Source organism: Stenella coeruleoalba (assembly GCF_951394435.1).
Source record: "Stenella coeruleoalba genome assembly, chromosome: 11".
Lineage (NCBI taxonomy): Eukaryota > Metazoa > Chordata > Mammalia > Artiodactyla > Delphinidae > Stenella > Stenella coeruleoalba.
The window spans coordinates 4,714,384-4,721,818 of record NC_137157.1 but is presented as its reverse complement, the minus strand read 5'-3'; positions in this window follow the sequence as shown (position 1 = coordinate 4,721,818).

Genomic DNA, 7,435 nt, shown 5'->3' with positions numbered 1-7,435 from the left:
ATGGTCTAGCCCTTTTGGATACAGTGAAAGATCAATAGAGAAATCCTGAGTGATCCTGATTTGGGCCATGGAGACAAGCTTGGGTGTGTGTATTTGGATCTCTTCCATCAGGCAATGTCTTAGAGGACTGTTCATTCTTTCAAACATCAAATATGTACTGAGTCCTAACAACGGGCAAGGGATGGTGCTAGACACCATCTGGGGAAGGCTGGGTCTAGTGGGTGGAAAGGAGGATGGACAGACAGATGACTCAAAGATCAAGCCTGACCTCGAGACACTTAGAGATGAAATTGGCACATAAATAACTACAATTCTCAGACTTCCCTGGTGGCGCAGTGGTTAAGAATCTGCCTGCCTATGCAGGGGACACAGGTTCGAGCCCTGGTCCAGGAAGATCCCACATGCCACGACGCAACTAAGCCCATGTGCCACAGCTACTGAGCCTGAGCTCTAGAGCCCGTGAGCCACAACTACTGAAGCCCATGTGCCTAGAGCCCGTGCTCTGCAGCAAGAGAAGGCACCGCAGTGAGAAGCCTGCGCACCGCAACAAAGAGCAGCCCCTGCTCGCCACAACTAGAGAAAGCCCAACACACAGCCATAAATAAATAAATAAATAAATAAATAAAATAACTACAATTCTATAGGGAATGATAAGGGGCCTGAGAAGTTCAGAGAAAGTTCTTGGAAGCACCGAGAAAATATGAAAGTAACTGAAATACCACAACATTGTGTAGATTACCTCTCTCTTAGAATTTCTAGCTGGAAAGCGTTGAAACTAGAGAACCCTCTGGAACCAGGTAAGTGTCCATTTAGGGTCCCTTAATCATTTCATTCATTGATTTAAATACACTGTGTTTGTTTACTATGTATCTGGATACACTGTGTTTAGTTATATTATATTTGAATACATTCTAGTTATCAATTTAAATACATTGTATTTATTGATTTAAGGATCACGGTGAGTAGATATTGTGCACACATCATGTAAAAGTTGATGTTCCACGACAAATAAAATTACTTTGAAGTGGTTGCAAATGTGCCAATGCTTAAATGGCCTCAGTGGTTCTTCTCCAACAAGGGAGCGTGATATTTAAGGACCTTGGCTCAGGCATCCACTAAACAAAGATTCAGTGCTAGACTGGGAGCAGGTCCCAGAGAGCTTCCTGTGGCCCAGAGTGCAGGCTCCGAATGCCAGCTGCAGCTCAGACATGGCCTCAGATACTCAACTGTGACCAGGGCAATCAGCTCAATCTCTCATGCCTCAGTTTCTTTACCCTTTCAGGTTGTTATGAGGATTACATGAGCCAACATGTAGAGGTGGAGAGGGCTGCACATATGTTAGCTTGTTACTACCATCATCACCACCATCATCACCACCATCACCATCATCATCACCATCATCACCACCATCACCACCATCATCACCATCATCACCACCATCATGACCATCACCATGATCATAATCACCACCATCACCACCACCATCACCACCATGATCATCACCATCATCATCACCATCATCATCACCATCATCACCATCACCATGATCATCATCACCACCATCATCATCATCACCATCACCATGATCATCATCATGATCATCATCATCACCATGATCATCATCATCACCACCATCACCATCATCATCACCATGATCATCATCACCACCATCACCACCATCATCATCATCACCATCATCATCACCATCATCATCTCATCGCCACCATCATCACCATCACCATGATCATCATCATCACCACCATCATCACCATCACCATGATCATCATCACCACCATTATCACCACCATCACCACCATCATCACCATCACCATGATCATCATCACCACCATGATCACCATCATCACCATCATCATCACCATCACTATGATGATCACCACCATCGTCTCATCACCACCATCATCACCACCACCATCACCATCACCATGATCATCACCATCATCACCATCACCATCATCAGGACTGAGGCAGACTCTGTCCTGATAGCTCCTAGCACAAAGATTAGCAGGCAGGTAAAGAGGAGAAAAGTCCAGAAGCAGCCAATCCAAGCTGATTTTAAACCTATAATCCTGAACAAGAGGTACGTGAAACTGTTCTTTCCTTTCTCCAAAAGATGGCAATGTCAGGAGACTGGCTGTCTTCAGTCTTGGGAGAAAGGGGGGGGGCAGCAGTGTGGGGTAGGGGAAGGATGTTCAGGACAGACTTGGCAGTGCCCTTCGAGAGCAATGCATGAAGCCCATGATGAGGGACTTTCTGTTCCCACCCTCTCTCTCCTGAGGCCTGCGGATAACCTGGGCACCAAGGCAAAGCTGACTGCAAAGCAGGGAGAGTTGGCTGCAAAGCAGGGAGAGTTGATTGGATTTTTCTGGCAGAAAGTATGAACTCTGATTTGCTTAGATTGGAAATCAGTGGAAAAAGAAAAAAGGCAGGGCGGCGGAGGGGGGAAATCTGGTCTTGGTGTGAATGGGAAAAAACATTTTTGAAATAAAATCTAACCCCCTGCTATGGTCACAAAGAAAAGAAAAATGGTTGATGAAAGTCACATACATTTCTTTTTTTTTTTAAAATAAATTTATTTATTTTTTAAATTTTTGGCTGCATTGGGTCTTTGTTGCTGCGCGCGGGCTTTCTCTAGTTGCGGCGAGCGGGGGCTACTCTTCGTTGCAGTGCGCAGGCTTCTCATTGTGGTTTCTTGTCTTGTTGCAGAGCACAGGCTCTAGGCACGCGGGCTTCAGTAGTTGTGGCACATGGGCTCAGCAGTTGTGGCTCACAGGCTCTACAGCGCAGGCTCAGTAGTTGTGGCGCATGGGCTTAGGTGCTCGGCAGCACATGGGATCTTCCCAGACCAGGGCTCGAACCCGTGTCCCCTGCATTGGCAGGCAGATTCTTAACTACTGCGCCACCAGGGAAGTCCCCCACATACATTTCTTTTTATATTAAAGACTTTGCCATGCATTTAATTTGCAATGATTGTTAAAAAATTATTCAGAGACACTTGTTAAAGACGGTAAGGCAGACTTTATTCAGGACCAACATGATATGTACAGGGAGCACTGCAATGGGATCTGCAGTCAGGGGGAAGAGATTGGGCTCTGCTCTGAATACAGGGTGGGCAGGTGGGGATTCAGAGCCAAGGAGAGGTAGGAGTCAGTGGATGGAAAACGACTAAGAGGAAACATCAGGGGTAAGGGGGATTCTGGCGAAGCCAATCTAACAGGATTCTTGCAGAAGACAGGTCAGGCTGTTAAGGCAGCACCTGGTGTGGGGCCGTGGGGCGGGCGGGTGGTGAGGAACCAGATCAGATTATCGAGGGTGATCAAGTATCAAGGATGGGGGTCCTGGTCAAATCGACTTAGCAGGGTGCTTGCCAAAGCTGGATCTAACAGGGACCCCCAGACTGGCCTAGGAGGAGGTTTAGGAGCCTGACTAAAGTTGGACTAAAGTTGGACCAAATAATCTTTATCATGGTAAAATGTCTTCTTTTCAAAAAAAACGTAATATTAAGAGACCCTATGAGACAAACTACATTTTACAGCTAAGTAATCTGCAAAAAAAGACAAGATAAATTAAAAAGATAAACTACAAAGAAAAGATAAGATAAACTAGTTTCAAAAATATCTTGAACTAAATTTGTTCAAAGGTAGAATGTTAACCTGTGTGCTAGTTAAATAATGCTTTGAAATTTTAACTTTCAAACGAAACGCTTCAAGGATGGAAAAATACAAAAGAATGCATAAAAATAAAGCAGACACAAAAGGACAAACGTATGATTCCATTTCTATAGGTCCTATAATCGGCGAATTCATAGAGACAGAAAGTTTAACAGAGGTTGCCAGGGGCTGGGGGAGGGGGAATGGGGAGTAAGTGTTTAATGGGGAGAGAGTTTCTGTTTGGGCAGATTTAAAAGTTCTGGAAATGGATAGTGGTAAGGTTGTACAATATTGCAAATGTACTTAATGACACTGCATTATACACTTAAAAATGGTTAAAATGGTCAATTTTTGTTATATTTTGCCACAATAAAAGTTATCAATTAAAAAAATACAGGACTTCCCTGGTGGAGCAGTGGTTAAGAATCTGCCTGTCAGTGCAGGGGACTCAGGTTCGATCCCTGGTCCAGGAAGATCCCACATGCCACAGAGCAACTAAGCCCATGCACCACAACTACTGAGCCTGCGCTCTAGAGCCCGCGAGCCACGGCTACTGAGCTCACATGCCACAGTTACTGAGCCCGCGCGCCTAGAGCCCGTGCTCTGCAACAAGAGAAGCCACTGCAATGTGAAGCCCGTGCACTGCAACGAAGAGTGGCCCCCACTGTCCACAACTACAGAGAGCCTGCATGCAGCAACGAAGACCCAATGCAGCCATAAATAAATAAATAATAAAATAATAAATAAAAAAGATATATTCATAAAAAAAGACATAAGTACAGGGCTGTTGAATACCACCATGCCATTTTGCACCCTTGGACTTGTGCAGTGCACAACCTGTATATGGCATCCCTGTCCAGATATTCTATTTCCTGATAAAAAGATAGTAGTACTTGTATTCATATATTTTTTTCTTTAAGGCAAGACCCCAAGTTGACTTTTGTTTGAGAAAGAAAGAGAGGAAGGAAGGAAGAGAGGGAGGGAGGGAGGGAGGAAGGAAGGAAAGTTCATCAATGCACCAAAAAGAGCAAGGGTTGTATTCAGAGATAATAGGTGTGAGAGGAAGAAAACCAGGGAATCTTTAAGCAGAGGAAATGGATAAAAGTAGTTGAATACAGCAGGTTATGTTTCGGTGTGGAGTCAACCAGAGTTTTTGTTTAAAAATGGGATCTGAGAGAAAGGGACGAATCAAAGATGCCCTAGCTAGTGGCAGTGCTGTCCACAGGGACAGGGGAGGCTAGGAGAGAAGCAGCTGCAGGATGGGGCTGGTGCGGGGGAGAAACAGTTGGGTTTCGGCAGCATTAATGTTGAGAAGCCTTTAGACATCCAAATGGCAATAATGAGAAGGCAGTTGGATATGAGTCTAGAATTCCTGAGAAAAGTCAGGGCAGGACATATACATTTTTGAGTCAAAGTTAAAGGGATACATGAGATCACCTGGAGAGTGTAGGTAAAACAAGAGGAAAGAGCAGAGGACAGAGCCCTAGGGAACTCCAACATTTAGAGATCTGGTGGAGAAGGGGCAGTCTCTGAGGCAGGAAGGGATCCAGACAAGTGCAGTATCATAGTGGCCTCCAGAAGGAAGTATTTCAAGGAGAGAGCAGTCAACCATGGCAAAGGATGCTGAGAGACTTGGTAACTCTGGGTGTGGGAAATGGGGTAGTTCTCGTTTAATTACATCTCTGTTCTCCATAAAATATGAGGCAGTCATCAACTAAGTAGCGTTAGATATAAGGACAGGTGAAAAGCTATATAATAGTATGAAAGTAAATTTACTAGGGAAGTGTAGCAAGATTGTCTGGCAGTTTTGAGTTCCCATTTGAGAGTTGTGGTGAATAAATGAAAAAGAAGTACCCACCTCATTCCATGAGGCCAGGATCACCATGATATTAAAACCAGTCAAAGACATCCCGAGAATAGAAAACTACAGATCCATGTCTCTTTTGAATATTATATAACAGTCCTCAACAAACACTGGCGAATTGAATCCAGAAACATATAAAATGGATTATGCAGCATGACCAAAATGGGATTTATCCCAGAATCAAATGGGATTCCTATCCCAGGAATGCAAGCTTGTTTTAACATCTCAAAATCAATTAATACATCGTATCGACAGAATAAAGGACAAAAAACACACGATCATCTCAATAAACACAGAAAAGGCATTTGACAAAATTTACTTTTTTATAAAGATGTTTGGCAAACTGAGAACAGAAAGGAACTTCCTCAACTTGATAAAAGTATCAGTGAAAAACCCACAGTTACATCACTCTTAATGATGAAAGGCTGAATCCCCCTAGAATTCCCCCAGGGTCAGGAACAAAACTGAGATGTTTTCCCTTGCTACTTCCTTTCAACATTTTTACTAGAAGTTCCAGGGAGGGAAATTAGGCAATAAAAAGAAATAAAAGCCATTCAGATTAGAAATGAAAGGGTATGGGACTTCCCTGGTGGTCCAGTGGTAAAGAATCCGCCTTACAATGCAGGGGATGCGGGTTCAATCCCCGGTCAGGGAACTAAGACCCCACATGCCAGGGGGCAACTAAGCCCGTGCACCGCAACTACTGAGCTCATGTGCCTCAACTAGAGAGCCCGTGTGCCGCAAACTACAGAGCCCAAGCGCTCTGAAACCCGCGCGCCACAACTACAGAGCGCATGCATCCTGGAGTCTGAGCACCACAACTAGAGAGAAGCCAGCGCGCCACAACAAAGGGCCCACACGCTGCAACTCAAGATGCCTCATGCCTCAATGAAGATCCCGCGTGCTGCAACGAAGACCCGACGCAGCCAGAAATAAATTAAATAATTATTTAATTTATTAAATCAAATAATAATTATTATTAATAATTTAAAATTATTATTTATTTATTAAATAAATTATTATTTATTTGATTTATTTTTGGCTGTGTTGGGTCTTCGTTGCAGCACGTGGGCTTTTTTCTGGTTGTGGCAAGCGGGGGCTACGCTTCATTGCGGTGCGAGGGCTTCTCATTGTGGTGGCTTCTCTTATTGCAGAGCACGGGCTCTAGGAGTGTGAGCTTCAGCAGTTGTGGCACATGAGCTCAGTAGTTGTGGCTTGTGGGCTCTAGAGTGCACGCTCAGTAGTTGTGGTGCACGGGCTTAGTTGCTCCACAGCATGTGGGATCTTCCCAGACCAGGGCTCGAACCTGTGTCCCCTGCATTGGCAGGAGGATTCTTAACCACTGCACCACCAGGGAAGCCCAATAAATCTTTTTTTTTTTTTTAAAAAAGAAATGAAATGAAAGGGTAAAACTATTTGTATTCACAAACACGATCTTATATGTAGAAAATCCTAAGGAATCCACAAAAACTATTAGAACTAATAAACAAGATCAGCAAAGCTACGGTATACGAGACGACTGTACGAAAGTCTACTGTGTATCTATACACTACCAGTGAAAAATCTGAAAATGAGACAAAGACAATTGCAATTACAACAGCATCAATAAGAATAAAATCCTTAGGAAGAAACTTAACAAAAGATGTGTAAGCCTTGTACACTTAAAACTATGTAACATTGTTGGAAGAAATTAGAGAAGAGCTAAATAAATGGAAAATCAGCCGTACTCATGGATTGGAAGACTCACTACTATTAGAATGGCAACAGTCCCCATCCACAGAGTCAGTGGAATCCCTATCAAGAGTCCAGCTGGTGTAGAGGAAGACAGACAGCCGGGTGCTAAAGCTGCACGAAGGGAAATGATTGGAATGCGGCTCGATGAAAGCAACAAGAAGGGGAAGTG